The following is a 17,116-nucleotide window of genomic DNA, read 5'->3' as shown; positions in this document are numbered from 1 at the left end:
GAGTACTTCTGGCACATAGGGAGTGCTAAAAACATGCCGTTGGCTCACTAACACTAAGAGTAGAAGAAATACCAAAAGTACAAGACAAGAGGCAGAAAAGCAGGTGGAAAATCTCATGAGTGGACATCTCAGAAGCACGAATACTCTTTTTCATCTGCCCAAAAAGCTTCTGGTCATGGGGAAGTCAATTATATATTTCTCCTAAAACACACCACCTTCCACTGAGCCTTCTCTCCCCCAGCAAATAAAATCACACAGAATAATTCCAACAGAACTTAATGCTTCTCCACATCCTTCACTAGAAGGCCACTAAGTGAGTGTTCAAGTGATGGAAAGGTGAAAGGTACTTGTAGCACGTGTGTCTTGCAAATGTTTGTGCGCAGCAGATCTCTATGTACTTGTATCTCAGGCTTCAAAACTGTTTCCTACCTTCATGGATGACTGCCTGTGTGGCCTTGGACAAGTTGCTTACCCTCTTTAAAGCTCAGTTTCTGCATCTATAAAATGGGCATAATGCTACCACCTACCTCCCAGGGTTGACGATCATATTCAGAGAGCAAATATGTACAAATTGCTTAGCACGGCAATTTTTTCGTATTATGTAATTATTATTAAATTATTTTAAGTTATTATTATTAAATATTACTAATTATTAAAATGGTATTAACATAATTCCTATTACTATAATAATGATTCTGAATCTTCACATCAGCCAGTATTATCCTTGATGGCAGCAATTATGTCTAATTAACCTTTTCAGCACAATATCCAGCATGACATCACTTGCAAATTAGTGAACTCGTATTAAGGGTGAAAAAAAATTAATTTTTTGTCCTAAATCTTTATCTTAAGTTCAATTAATTCACATATAGTGTATCATTAGTTTCCAATGAAGAGTTCAGTTATTATTCATCAATTGCATATAACGCCTAGTGCTCATAATATCAAGTGCCCTCCTTATTGTCCATCACAATCTACCCCATAGGCTACCTACCTGCCCTCCAGCAACCCTCCATTTCCTAGAGTTAAGAGTCTCTTATCCTTTGCCTCCCTCTCTGATTATGTCTTATTGTAACCCTTAAATGCTTTGTAAACAATTGTGCAAAAAGAGCCATCAGCCTAATACATGAAAGCTCCAGTTCCACTGGAGTTTGTTTGTTGTTTTGGTTTTTTTTCAAAGACTTTATTTATTTATTCATGAGAAACACAGAGAGAGGCAGAGACATAGGCAGAGGGAAAAGCAGACTCCCTGATATGGGACTTGATCCCAGGACCCCGGATCATGACCTCAGCCAAAGGCAGGCCTTCAACCACTGAGCCACTCAGGTGCCCCTGGAGTCTGCTTTTGGTGTAGACTCGGAGTACTGAAGTGCTATTAGGAATCCCCTGAGGCCAGCAGGAGAAGTTGATGGAAAACTCTTGCAGTGTGGTTTCCTGACTACAGCAGTGCTCTGGCCCCAACTCTGAGAAGTATTTAATGTTAATTGACTAACTTGTAAAAATTGTGGTTTTGGGAAAGCAAAAGGTTTCATCTTAATGCAGTTTTATGTAAAAATAATAGGCCACTGATCTGCCAAAAATGAATATTCCATTTCCAGGAGTCCCCCACAGCATCTAGAAGCATCAATGATACACCAATAACAGAAAATTGACAGGCTTATAAGCAATCTATAAAAGTCCTTTATTTCATAAAATGCAAAAGGTTGTAAAGCTATCTCTACACTTTTTTTAATAGTTGAAATTTGTTTTTAAGGCTTCAAAAAGAAACACAATCTAAGTCTTTATTATAAAGGAAATGTATTTTCCATATTTCATTAAACTTACATTTGCAATCATAGCCTACATGGAATTTTTCTTGGGTGGTTTTTATGTCTTGGGTTTTAGGATCCCCTTCCCCCAATATATGGCCAATCTCTGAATAAATATTTAACATTTCTATGTAATGTCATTTTTTAAAGCTATTTATATCCATCTACATCATGGAGCTAAATACCAAGTATGTCATACTAGCAAGTATTCCTGCCTTATGAGTGGATTTTTTTAGCCATGAAGGCTGGGTCAATTTGCATGACTCATAGTGAAATACTGTCTTACAATAGCCAAGATATGGAAACAATGAAATGTCCATCACTGGATGAATGGACAAAGAAGATGTGATATATATGGATATATCCATATATATATATATATATCACCTATATATTGCAATACACACACATACACACACACACACGAGAATATTATTCAGCCATAAAAATGACATCTCACCATTTGTGACAACATGGATCATCTAAACAGTATAATGCTAAGTGAAATAAATCAGCCAGAGAAAGACAAATATATATGATTTCAACCATATGTGGAAGAAATAAAACAAAGAAAAAAAGAGACAAACAAACAAAAAACAGACTCTTAAAAAGAGAGAACAAACCAGTGGTTACTAGAAGGGGGATGGTTGAGATAAAAAGGATTAAAAGTACACTGAGCAATGAACAGAATTGTTGAAACATTAGATCCTACACCTAAAACTAATATAACACTCTATGTTAATTATACTTAAATTTAAAAAAATGCTAAGGCCCCAGGGTGTCTCAGTCAGTTGAGGGGCCAACTCTTAATTTCAGCTCAGATCTTAGGATCCTGGGATCAAGCCTGAATCCAGCTCCACACTCAGCAGGGAGTCTGCTTGCAGATTCTCCCTCTCCCTCTGTCCCTTCCCCTGCTAGTTCTCTCTCTCTCTCTCAAAATAAATGAGTAAACCTTTTAAATAAAAAAAAAAAGAAAGAAAAAGGAAGAATAAATACTAAGTCATCAGGACCAGTCCCTTCTAGGTCTGGGAGCCGATGACATTGTCAGCCCCTCTAGGCCAGGCCAGGCCCAGCTCAGCTCTTACTTGTACATGTGTCAGGAACCACTGTCCCCAACAATTCTACATGCCCTGCCCATGCAGATGAGTTTCTCCCCAAGATTCCCTCTTGATTATTCCCTGGGAGCACGCCTACAGAGGGCGCACTGATTTGAAAATTAACTCAAGCAAATAGAGAAACAATACACACAACGGCCTTCTAACCTGGGGTTTTCTGAACACAATGTTTTAACCCCAAAGTGATGCTGATGATCAGGGTTTCTCGGTTAATTAAAATATAGCCATCAACTTCAACAGGAAGCCTATGGGCACCTTCATTGGTCAGCATTTTTCTCCTTGTTTCTAATGTTTCCTTGGAAGCCAGAAAAAGGTCATCTCATTTCTCATGGAATTGATTTTTCCAAGTTTCAGCAGGAGCTGAAATCAACCAGGTTTTTACCCAGTAGCAGTTGTCTCCATGTATCTTAGTGCCCCAAGGAGTGGGGACATCATTAGTGAGAGCAGCTCAGAGATAAATAACCTGCCACCATTAACCCTGCCAGGTATCCAATATAGGATGCTACTCCCTTACGCTGCATCCAAACTTTTGATGGATATTAATAATAGTACTCGAGAATGAGGAAATGGAATTTCTGAGAATTCTCAGGGATTCCAGAATTCATGTTATTCCACAGGTTTCATAACACTTTATTTAGATGCTTTTGAAAAATAAGTAGTCACAGAGCGCCTGAGTGGCTCGGTCAGTTAAGGAGCTGACTCTTGATTTTGGCTCAGATCATGATCTCAGGGGCATGAGATCAAGCCCTGCACCTGGCTCCATGCTCAGCCAGGAGTCTGCTTGGGATTCTCTTTCTCTCCCTCTGCCCCTGCCCCCACTTGTATGTATGCAGTCTCTCTCAAATAAATAAATCTTAAAAAGAAAAATAATAATAATAAGCAGAGAACCATTTTTTCTATAGTAGGATTATATGAAAAGTTTCTGTGGTCCTCTTTTTAAAAAAAGATATAATAGCAAATGCATGGCTTATTATTATTATGAACCCATATGTTATGACAAGATTATAAAACCCAGTAATATAAAAATGGTCTCTACCTAATACAGGTGCAGGATAATAGAAAACATTCAAAAGAAATGAACATTCACACAAAATAAATGTTAAATAAAAACTGTTTAAAAATTGGAAAGTAGGGATACCTGGGTGGCTCAGTGGTTGAGCATCTGCCTTCGGCTCAGGGTGTGATCCCAGGGTCCTGGGATCGAGTCCCACATTGGGCTCCCTGCACGGAGCCTGCTTCTCCCTCTGCCTATGTCTCTGCCTCTCTCTGTCTCTCATGAATAAATAAATAACCCTCCCTGGGCCAACCCCCTATATTTGGTCAGGAATGCAGGATTATGTTTTTTAAAAATTGGAAAAGTGATACCAAAATAGTTCAATGTTATCCTTTTCTTTAAATGAAATTTTTAGCACCACAAAGCATCAACTGTTCTCTCCAGTAAAATTCAAATAATTTAATATTCTGGATCTTCTGGTAAGGTTCAGAGCACTTCAGAGAGGCAAATGTCAGAATAGTTGACTTAAGGACATATTCTGCTTCCAAAAGCTGGTGTTTCTTAGCACACCATGCATGTAAAAAGTACTAGCCCATGAACTTATTAATGTTTATCTCAAAGACTGACTCACTATCAGCAAAGCCCTGAACGTCCACTTAGAGCAACAGATACAAGAAAGTCCCTCTGATGCTTCTCTTCTACGGCTCCTGCCCTCAGCCCCAGAAATGTCAACCTTGACCTTTGGTTCCATGCATCAATGTTTTCTGCTTTTGGTTTCAACTTGAAGTCAGTGGATTTCTTCAAACCAGTAAGGTCTCTATATGGACTATTAAGCTTTCATTCTCCCTGGAGAATTATAACACTTCTTCCAATTTTCCTGACTTCTCAATTGACTTTTCTCAGAATCCAGAATTCGAGAGTCCATGTAAATTTCCCAAGGAGTTCCAGGAAGGAATTCCCAAATGGAAACCCTTTCTTTGTTCTTTTTCAGAAGAAATCATCAACACAGAGCTTTCCTTCTCATCTCCACATTTCCTCTGCTCACTTATGATTATCACCTCTCTAGGTGCCCAGCTCACAATTTCCCCTCTGCAGGGAATAGCCCCAGCACTGTGGGATGGGTTCTCTGTGGTTATGGACTTACTACATAATCCTGCATTCCTGACCAAATATAGGGGGTTGGCCCAGGGAGGGTTATCTAGCCAGCCCAACTGGATTCTCTCACTGTCTCTGGAATTTGACTCCCAGAATCCAGAGAGAGATTGGGGGTCACTGTGACTTGGCCATGTTGATAATGTGTGAGGGAAGGATTGAACCCATGGCTAACTGGTGCTCATGTCCCAAGGAGCTGCCCTGAACCTCCTGTTTTCCAGTCATGGATAGATACTTAAGATGCCTCAATATTCATCATTAAATCCTCCTCTGGTTTAAGCCAGCTAGAAGTAGTTTCTGTTGCTTTCCATCAAAAGAACCTTAGCTAATACATCATCATTCCCTGGTCGAGTTCCTTCAATTTTCCAGGAACAAGAGGGGGAAAAAATGCCTTACTGATTTAGGGATTTCATTTATGTAACATTTAGAAACACATAAAGGAATACTCTGTAGTTTAGAGTTTATGACATACACCCATGGAGTCCACGCACAGATCATGAACAGGTGCACATTTACGTCAAGATGGTGGCTCCCTTGAAGGGCACGGGTAACATGGACCAGGAAGAAAGGCCCAAGTGGGGACTTCAACAGTCATGGTAACACTTAATTTCCAACTGACCCTCCAACCTAGTTTACCTGGGGCTGTTGAGTTTACATTTGCTACTCCAGCATGATCCTCACCAGTATCTCAGTTTGGATAATAAATTCTATAGCCACCCCTAAGAGCATTTTAAATAATTATAAACAAAGACTTTTATTTTCCCATATGCTTGAAATGCTGTGTAACAAAAACGCTTTTTAAAGTTATTAATAGGAAAAAAATAAAAAATAAAGTTATTACATAGGGATGCCTGGGTGGCTCAGTGGTTGAATGTCTGCCTTTGGCTCAGGGTGTGATTCTGGAGTCCCGGGATCAAGTCCCCCAACGGACTCCCCGCAGGGAGCCTGCTTCTCTCTCTGCCTATATCTCTGCCTCTCTCTGTGTGTCTCTTATGAATAAATAAGATCTTAAAAAATAATAAAAACAAAGTTATTACATATATATAAGATAGCTGCCAAACCATCACAGTCTGATATCCCAACTATGAATCCCTCCAGGGCATCTTCTTCACATTAATACTCATCAGGATCAAGTGAAGTAAGTTCTAAAAAGCACTCATCAGTGGCCTGTACTGAGTACAAGAGAGCCGCTAGCAAAGTGACATGTCTTTATGTGAACCAAATTCCTAGTAAGTTATTTAGGAATGTTTTAATTTTAATATTTTATGTGCCTTACACATTCGTGTGGTCCAAAATTCCAAAAATAGGGAAGAGAATAACAATGAAAAGTTTTCCATCCCTATGCCTGCTTAGCTCCCTGGAGGCAATCAAATGTTTCCAGATTTTTTAATTATCTTTAAAGAATATCTTATGTACATAAGAACAAGGGGATTGTGTGTGTGTGTTACCCATTTGAAGCTCACAAAAACTCAAAAGACTCTGAAAAGGGGCACCTGGGTGATTCAGTCAGCTAGGAGCAAGCTCTGATTTTGGCTCAGGTCATGATCTCAGGGTCCTGGGATGGAGTCCCCCATTGGCTCCAAGCTCAGCAGGGAGTCTGCTAGAGGATTCTCTCTCTCTCCTTCTGCCCCACTCCTTCCACTCGCACACATGTGTATGCTCTCTCTCTAAAAAAATAAATCTTAAAAAAAAAGACTCTTTGGGATCCCTGGGTGGCGCAGTGGTTTGGAGCCTGCCTTTGGCCCAGGGCGCGATCCTCGAGACCCGGGATCAAATCCCACATCGGGCTCCTGGTGCATGGAGCCTGCTTCTCCCTCTGCCTATGTCTCTGCCTCTCTCTCTCTCTGTGTGACTATCATAAGTAAATAAAATTAAAAAAAAAGAGAGAGAAAATTTTAAACGAAAAAAAAAAAAAGACTCTTTGAAAAGATATCATTATTACTTCTATTTTACAGAAGGAAATTGAGGTTTGGAGAGATTAAATGACTTGCCCAAGTTCACACAGCTAGTAAACAGCAAAACTCTGATTCCATTCTAACCACTACATATCTTGTTCCAGATACTGGAGAAAGTGGGAGAAGAATTAATCCAGTAAACTGAAAGCATATTTGAAGCACTGAAGAAGTGGTCATTCACGTGTCAGGCTCACTTGGAAAGCTAAGTTGCCCAAAACTATCTCTCCCTGTCATATGAAATTCCACCGTTTCAAATTTTTGACTTAGGATCTTAGAATGGTCTGCTCTTACTGAAGAACTCCCTAATTAAAATAAAAAACAGAACTCTTGGAAGGTTAAGCATATGCCAACAACCAAGAAATTTGCCAGCCACCCCTCTTCCTAAAGGCAAGGCACTGAGATAGAGGGTCAGAGTGAGCAGGGCCACCCTTGAACCATGGGGACAAGAAACCGAAAGGCCAGACAGGATGTGACAAAGAAAACCTACCTGGTGCCTTTCCCTTGAACCTCCCTAACTTTGTTCCACTAGGTTCAGCCACTGATTGGCCATCAGAAGACCAGTCCATTGAACTTCAATTTAAAAATAAATAAATAAATAAATAAATAAATAAATAAATAAATAAATAAATAAAAATAAAAAAAGAAGATCAACCCATCTGTTTTTAATATGATGATGACTATTGATTTGGTTTCTTCATCCAACATGCGTCTAGCCCTTCTTTGGACACACATTGCCAGTCAGATGGTGGGTGGTTTTTTTCTCCCACATGGGAACCTGAAAGTTCTGAGTTTCCCAGGATCAACCCACATTAACACCTGCCAGCTTGTATCCCAAGTCCTGGGCAGTCCTGCCCTGCCCCCCCATGCCTCCAGCTCTTGGTATAACCCAGTCCTTAATACAACATCCAAGAAAGTCCCCAGTATCAGTATCCACAGGCAAGAAAACCCATGTGTGAACCCAGAAACAATGAGCCAAACTGTGTTTTCTGTCTAAAAAGGGTGTGAAGAACCTTGTTCAGGTTATATCAGAGCCAATCCACAGAACCAACAGGAAGTGGATTCCAACAAACAGAAATTACAAATGAATGGAGGGAAAAGAAAGGTCAGGCCTTACTTTGGAAAGGGCTGGTGATTGGCTCAATATGGTATAAAATATTTGTTTCAGAGACAAATATTTGCCTGATAATTTGGATATTGCCTGGACAACCAGAAAAATCAGTTATCAGTCGGGGGGAAGAAATGCATTACTGTGTGAGACTCAGCACGAAGCTATCTATAATTGCAAGGGAAGGCAACATTTTCATCCAGAGCGAGTGCCTTTGTCCTGGCTGGTTATAATAAAACAAACAGCTTTTAATAAAGTGGTGAGGTCCATAACCACCTCTTTCTGCATCTTTCCCATCCTCCCATAGGGTTTCCACTGCACAAAATCCACCATTAACAACCTTTTCTGCTAAAACCTGCCTCCCTGATGGAGAATATCCAGAAAGAGAAGACCCAGATCAGGGAGGCTTTTCCTACTAAAAGTGCTTTAACTTGAAAAAGCTCACAACCAGCTCCTAATGAAAAACATCTGAACCCCCAGGTCTTCCCACAAGCAAGACAATGCTTACGCTCCCTGCTCGCTCCATTCTGCATGCAACCCACAGCTCGCTTGCAAGAAACAGGAGAGCAACATTCCACCAGACCCCCGATTTAGCAAGACATTTCCATATCATACCCCCAGCCAGCTGGAAATCCTCCACTGCTTTTGTGCAAAGATCTAACTCATCTCGCTCAAGTTCCTGATTTAAAAGTCTAATTCATTTCACCAAAAGTGCGACAGAAGGAAACCAAGTGTACCAGCCCTCTCCTGCCAGACTGCCCCAGATCAAAACTCCCGCATTTTCATTCCGTTAAAAAAAAAAAGGTACCGATGATACATTACATAGGAGGTGCCAGTCCAGTGGTCACCCCCTTCCTAGGCCCACAGAACCTCGACTGATGGCACAAAGGAAAAACAACCTTATCAGTTACATCCACCACTGAGCTCCCTCCTCTTCGGAAAAAATAAAATAACAAGTCTAACGTCTCATGGTCTCATGAAATAAGCGCCACAGAATACTAAGTTTAAAAACGTGACACACACACACACAAAAATAAAAAAATAAAAAAAAAACAACCGTGACACACTTTCTCTAAGAGGCGAGCTACTTAGAGATCCAATGTTTACATGGCATAACCCTCCCCGAGCCAGGGTCATGAAGCTCAGCTGTCCTCCGGCATTCTGGAAAGAGGGAGAAGGTAACTAGGGCTGCCAGGGGTCAGTGACTTGGGGAAGGAGGCCCTGAGAGAGAAGGAAGTAAATCCATTTGCTGATTATAAAAGTAATACACACATACCTGCAGCTATTCTAAAATACGTGCATACCTACAAATGTTTTTTAAGTAAAAAAGCTTTAAAAATGAGACACATGGACTCAGCCCATAATGGCCTCTCTGGCTCATCATCAAAGCAAATCTTCTTTTTTCCTTTTCGTGCACTTTTCTGGGCTCCATCCCTTTATCCCCTCTCTTTTTCTTACTTCTTTTTTTTTTTAACATTTTTTTAATTCAAATTCAATTTGCCAACATATAACATCCAGGGCTCATCCCATCAAGTGCCCTCCTCATTGCCCATCACCCTCTTACTTCTTTTATATAAAAATGATCATTCACTTTTTGCCATGTGTGGTCCCCTCCCACACTTCTACACTGTCTGGTTACATCACCGGCTGCCGCTGCTGCCGGGGAAGCCTCAAAACCTTCCACTACCCTCTCAGTTTCCACTAGACAGGCATGTCCAGAAGGCACCACTACATCACCCATCCTGCTTTATTTAATTTTTTTAATCACAACAGGGTTGCAAGCTAAGAGGAGTCAGAGCTGCCTCCATGTAGGCTCAGAGTATCATAGGAAGAAACTTCCTTTTAGTCATGAAGACTAGGCCTTTTGATAGCAAATCAGCCTCTGAAGGCGGTGAGGGTACCGATGGCAAGTGCGCACGAGGAAGATGGTCCAACAGCTCCACTTACAGTGGAGAGATGTTAAGTGCAACAGAGCCCGTCTGTGTTAGCAGAGAAATGCAAGCTGGGACCCAGCTCATTGGAAAGACTGACTCCTCCCTTCCCCCTATCACCCTCCACCCCATCTCTGCAGGAAGACTGTGCTGGTGACAGGAAGCCAGTGCAATTAGTTTGTCATCACTTGAAGGGAACGCACGGATGCCAGCAAATCCTGGGGAGGAAATGGTAATATCAGGTTCTTCCCAACACGGAAAGACTCCTAATTGAGACGACTGATTCTCATCAAGAGGTTCCTGGTGCCTGGAAAGACGGAGCAGGGACCCCTGCATTCCATCTGGCATATATAAATAAAGCATTTCTTCTTTTCTAATCAAGGCCCTCCCCAAAACGCAAACAAATCCAGACCTGAGGAACTGCCTCTTCCAGCTTGTGACTGAACTGCTTTCAGGGTTTCCAGGTCAGAAAGAAATATAGCACAAAGACACTTTCTCCTTCGGGATCAGACACAAATTCACCCCGTCTGTTTCTTCTCCACACGGAGCAACAGAGCCAGCAGACTTCCAGCCTCCCTTTGGCTCCTCCTTGGTTCAAGTAAGATAAATCTCAGACCCCTGTCTCCAGATGGCAGGTTAGAGACGCGGGAGGCTTGGCAAGGGAGGCTGGCCTGACAGGGTCGTCTCCCTGCCTCTGGATCTGAGCAAGCCACGATCGAGAGGCGCAAGCAAGGATGGCTGCATTTCAGTTCCCCAATCCCTACAATTAAAAATGGAGAATTTTTCTCTGTCCCTTTCTACACATATGTTGGTGAAAGGGAGGGCGCTTATGTCACTCTTTTTATTGGCTACGATATTTAAACTCATCAGGTGGGGATCCCTGGGTGGCTGAGTGGTTTAGCGCCTGCCTTCCACCCAGGGTGTGATCCTGGAAACCCTGGATCAAGGCCCACCTCGGGCTCCCTGCATGGAGCCTGCCCCTCCCTCTGCCTGTGTCTCTGCCTCTCTCTCTCTCATAAATAAATAAAATCTTTAAAAAAAAAAAAAAACCAACTAATCAGGCATTGACTCCACCTTCACCTTCCCTAGATAGACCCAATTCAGGGCATGTTTTCAAAGCTTTCACACCCTCAGATTAAAGAGAAAAATCAGCATTATGAAGAAGTTCAAATAAAGTTGAGTTTTACCTCATTTTAATTTATTTTTTTAATCAATGGTTTTAGGAGATTAGCTTTAAAAAATGTTATTTATTTATTCATGAGAGACACACAGAGAGAGGCAGAGACACAGGCAGAGGGAGAAGCAGGCTCCCTGCAGGGAGGGAGGGAGCCTGATCAGGGAGCCTGATGTGGGGCTCTATCCCAGGGCCCTGGAATCACAACCTGGGCCAAAGGAAGACACTCAACCCCTGAGTCACCCAGGTGCCCCCTCATTTTTATTTTTAACACACTCATTCCTCCAGGCACTATAATCAGGTAGGATCAGAAACCAGGGATCCCTGGGTGGCTCAGCGGTTTGGTGCCTGCCTTTGACCCGGGTGCAATCCTGGAGTCTCAGGATCAAGTCCCGCATCGGGCTCCCTGCATGGGGCCTGCTTCTCCCTCTGCCTGTGTCTCTGCCTCTGTCTCTCTCTATGTCTATCATGAATAAATAAATAAATAAACCTTTTAAAAAAATAAACCTCAATTGGACAAAGACATTATTAAAAAATGCTATTCTCACAATTCATCGTCTAACTAAACCTTTCATAAGCCCTTGACTCCTCCCCTGTGTATTCTCCATTAGATATCCCTCCTCAAATTTAAAATCATAGATACCAAAATGTTATGTCTAAAGAGAACCTGGTGACTGTCCAATCCTGTCATTTCATGGGTGAGGACATTGAAACCCAGAGGAGGTTAAGTCATTTGTTCCCAAAGTGTTAAACAAATAAAACAGGAAATGACCTGTGGAAAATCCCCACACATGCTCAGGGGCAGAGGCCGAGGACCACAGGTATGGGTCAAATCATACTAGATTCCTTCCTGCCTCCTTATTTAGGAATCTTAGAAATTCTTATTTTGAGTCAGAGCCAGTGACTAGATTCATGGAGCTCTGTCCTCATGGGCTGTCACGAGGCATCCTTATAACATGACTACACAAAGACCATTGAGTTAGTTCAAGAAATCAGCCTGGCTCCTTTCCCTACATCTGGTAAATATGGCCAATCCATTAGAATTTGTCAGAATTAAAAAAAAAAAAAAAGAATTTGTCAGAATTGAGACTTTTGACTTTTCCTGATTTTGATTTGTACATGAATGAATTATTATGTTAGGGCAACTTTCCTAGCTGTTAGTGAGCAAGACTTTTTTTTTTCATATGAAATATTAAATTAAAAAGAACATTTTGGTTTATTTCATGACCTCTTATCCTCCTATAATTTCCTTGTAGACAGAGATGATTTGTTGTCTCTCTCCCCAGTGACCAAAAGAGTGAGTATCCAGTGCAAAGCAAGCACTCAATAAATATTTTTTGAATAATGAGTCCATCACCCCTGAGTGCAACATGAGTGTTGCAGAATGCCTATTCCATAAATGATCTAACATATAATCAAAATCAAGAGTTTTTTTTTTGTTTGTTTTTTAGCTTTCATAGTTCTTTCTATATCTGCTTTCTCAGCATTTCCCAAACTTGACTCATTCCCATCCTGTCTTTATTTTGCTCTGTCAATGACCTCTACTATTATTTATTTAAATGGCCACACTTTCTAAGGGCAGATACATGTCTTTTAAAAGGTAGTTTTAGGGCCACTATATACTGAAGGCCATTATCACTTGTAAAGTGATAAGTACTCTAAGTACTCATAACAATAAACTCACAACTATTAAAAATATTAAATGTTTCTCCACACACTCTCTAAATTCATGGGGTACGTGCACACACTTGGGAAACAATTCTGTTAGTCATTCAGTGTTCTCAACATCCCTATGAGATAGATAAGGAAGACAAACGTTGGCCCAGAGAACTGAAGTGGCAGTCCAAGCTGGATGACAGCCAGATAAAAGTAAACATGACCAGGAAGCCAGGTATAGGAGTGTTGACAGTATCAACCCCATCTTTGGCCTGCCATCTTGGTTATGTGCTCTCTCGGAGCTACTCGTTCTGGGCCCCTTAGAGATAAATATATGTATCTTAGAAATGCCCACCAAGGGCAGCCCGGGTGGCTCAGCAGTTTAGCGCCACTTTCAGCCCAGGGCCTGATCCTGGAGACCTGGGATCGAGTCCCACATCAGGCTCCCTGTATGGAGCCTGCCTCTCTCTCTGCCTATGTCTCTGCCTCTCTCTCTCTCTTTCTCTCTCTCTCTCTCTCTGTCTCTCATGAATAAATAAACAAAACCTTTAAAAAGAAAGAAAGAAAGAAAGAAAGAAAGAAAGAAAGAAAGAAAGAAAGAAAGAAAGAAAGAAAGAAAGAAAGAAATGCCCACCAAGGCTGGGATGGGGGGAGTCTCGCTTTGGCCTGCTATAAATTTGTTTAAAATGACATGGTGTGTCTTCTTCTTGACACAGAGACTGTGCCACAAGATCTAATGAAAGATTAACTGTCAATTAGGTGCACGTGAACCCTTTGATCTCACTACAACACCCTTCTGCAAGTCCCATTGCTCTATAACATCTGTGGACTAAGGTTCAGACTTTTTGAGAATAGCTGCATAGCTCTGGGTTGTCGCCCACATGATTCCCTCATCAGTAAGTTATCCTGAATAAAACTACTCTACATATCCTGTAGGGAGTCGTTAGCTTTGTTTTCTGGTCTCAAAGTGCCTTCTCATTGAGAAGACTATCCCTCCTCTCCCACCTCCTAACACCAGATCTACTAACCCCCAGTTAATGCTCTTTCCTCTGCACACCAGATCCTTGTTTCTCCAAATGTGGTTGGCAATCCAGAAGTGGTGGTGTGCCCTGGAGACTTGTAAAAAATGCAGTAGCTCAGAACCCATCCCAGGCCTACCCAGTCACAACTTGTAACATGACCTCCATTGATTCAAATGGACAGTAAGGTTTGAGAAGGCCTGGTCCAGATCATTGGTTCTCTAACTTGGCAGCACATTAGAACCATCTGGAGAAATAAAAAATACTGATGTCTGGGCCCTACCTCCTAGATTCCAATGTAGTCTAATGCAGGACTTGATCCCAGGACCCCGGGATCACACCCTGAACCACTGAAAAGGCAGATGCTCAACTGCTGAGCCACCCAGACATCCTGGCCTGGGAGTTTTTAAAAACCCCTCAAGCTTATAAAAAGCTGGCAGGTTACTATGAGGAAAGTCTATACAGCCAAGTTTAAGACTCAGGGATCTAGATCAATGGTTCTAATGCTTTAACTGCCTCAGAACCACCTGGAGGGCTAGTGAAACCACAGGTGGTCTGGCCCCATCCCCAGAGTTTGTGGTTCAAGACATCCCCAAGGGGCCTTGGAATTTGCATTTCTAACAAGTTCCATGCTGGTGCTGCGAGGTCCAGGGACTGCATATTGAGAATCCCTGCTAGCAAGATGGACCATACAAGATCAAAGCTCAAACTCATTCCAACAACTCTTCTAGGCCAATATACATGCTGAAACTGAAGCAGGCAGACCAAGAGTGGGGGGAAAAAGTCATAAAATATTTAAGGTATTCCATCTGTGCTCTCCTATATTCCTATTTCTCTCAATGTAAAAATGCCATGACGTAGTTCCCAGCTTGCTTGTTTTCATCCTTATAATATAACTCTTCCATCAGAGCAGGGTCTAAGCGAAAGTTGTAAAGATATCCTGGGAGACAGCCCCCCAAAAAGCAGTAGGACCCAGGATTGCAGCCCAGGTGGGCAGGGGCAGCAGAGCGCCCCCTGGAGGCCAGACGCAGGTGGTGCCCTGCTTCTGACACTTGGCTGAAACCGAAGTTCTTTGGTTTTACCCTCTGGAAGTCAACCCAACACGCTCTCAGGAATCCCTTGAACCCCGTCACCCTTAGGATAGCATGTTTGCTTGAAATTTCTTTGCCTTTGCATCGGACTGACTATACAGCCAGAAGGAGAAGACCAATGGCTACAAGATTTCCTTTTTTTTTTTTTTTTTAATCACAGTTAAGGGGCACCTGGGGATTCAGTTGGTTAAGCATCTGCCTTTCGGCTCAGGTGAAGATCCCAGCGTCCTGGCATCAAGCCCCAGGTCAGGCTCTCTGCTCAGTGGGGGGTCTGCTTCTCCTTCTCCCCCTGCTTGTGCTCTCTGTCAAATAAAATCTTCAAAAAACTAAAATCATATTTAGTTCATGGCTCTTTATGATTATCAATCTGTGCAAAGCCCTTCTCTTATTTTTTTCTTCCCCTCTTTTTTTTTTTTTTTTATTTATTTATGATAGTCACAGAGAGAGAGAGAGAGAGAGAGAGAGAGAGAGAGAGACAGGCGGAGGGAGAAGCAGGCTCCATGCACCGGGAGCCTGATGTGGGATTCGATCCCGGGTCTCCAGGATCGTGCCCTGGGCCAAAGGCAGGCGCCAAACCGCTGCGCCACCCAGGGATCCCTTTTTCTTCCCCTCTTAACTCTGATCCTCACATACCTCTCCCCTACCTCTTAGGCAACCTCTCCAATATGTCAGATACATGTCCTTAAATGCATGCATCTCTGTAGAAGTTGGTAGGGCTACTGTCTATGCACATGTGGCTTTAAATTACATAATAGCATTAAATCAAGTCTTTTTTAAAATACTATTGCACTCACCATCATGTTTTTAAGACCTACTGATGTTGCTTTATGTCCACCTAAGATGCACCCACCACACTTTGCTTATTGAGAAGTCATCTTCACACATCCGTTTCTAACGCTGAAATCAGCGTGCTTTTGAGTTGGAGCATTTGGGATGAAGCAAGTCTGTTTGCTAGAGTTAATCTGACACCAGATGCATTTATCCCTCTTTTAGGGCTGTAACTAATCCCTTTCCGCCCCATGTGGCCCTGCTCTCTAGCTGGCGTCACAGGTGTCTTCTTTAAAAAGAAAAAGATTTTGTCCCTTGGTTTCCTGACCATACCCCCACCCCCACCTCCATTTTTTAGCTCTTTTTTTTTTTAATGAAGTTTGCTCAAAAAAGCATAGCAATGGAGTACTTCAAGAGAAAAGTCTATCATCTGTGATTTACCCTTGCTTAAACATCATTCCAGCCTACCAAAAGAGTTTTCTTTTAATAAATAAAAATAGTTACCCCAATCTTGAATTACAGATAAAAATGAAAAAAAAAAAAAAAACCCACCAAGCAGGGAATCCCTGGGTGACTCAGCAGTTTAGCACCTGCCTTTGGCCCAGGGTGTGATCCTGGAGACCCGGAATCGAGTCCCACGTTGGGCTCCCTGCATGGATCCTGCTTCTCCCTCTGCCTGTGTCTCTGCCTCTCTCTCTCTGTCTCTGTCTCTTGTGAATAAATAAATAAAATATTTAAAAAAAAACCACCAAGCAGCCAAATTGCTTATCAGAGTGTCCTGTTCTTGCTCTTCCTTACTCCTTTTGCAGATGTAAGTAATAAGTCCAAAACCAAATTCTCCCTCCTGAAAGGGAAACTCCCACCAACACCCATGAGGATGGAATTTGGCTTATATAATAGCACTTAATTAAAATGTATAATTTCCACATGTACATGACAGATTAAAAAAAATAATGTTTCTCTGGGCCTGTTTCCAGACCAATCTTTCAAAATATGTGAAATCTTATTTATTTATTTATCAACTTTACCCCCATAAAGTAATAACTATAAGATACCAAGATTTAAAATGTAAGCAATATTTTCCTCAAAATTCTGGAATGAGTCCTTCACAAATCTGTAGCAATAAAATATTTAAAATAACTACCACGTGTTATGTGTTTATAATGTTCCAGGAATCATACTAAGCATTATTTGTGCATTTTACCCATTTAATCCTCATAAACCTATGACAAATTCTTTCTAATCCCTGCTTTAAAGATGATAAGAAGGAATCCTCAGAGATGAAAGCAAAAGAAAACTTTAATCCCATTATGCAAGATTAGCTCATTCCCCCAAACCAAACAAGACT

The sequence above is a fragment of the Vulpes vulpes genome, chromosome 1 (genome assembly GCF_048418805.1).
Source record: "Vulpes vulpes isolate BD-2025 chromosome 1, VulVul3, whole genome shotgun sequence".
In the NCBI taxonomy this organism is placed as follows: Eukaryota; Metazoa; Chordata; class Mammalia; order Carnivora; family Canidae; genus Vulpes; species Vulpes vulpes.
Note: the sequence above shows the minus strand (reverse complement) of the source record.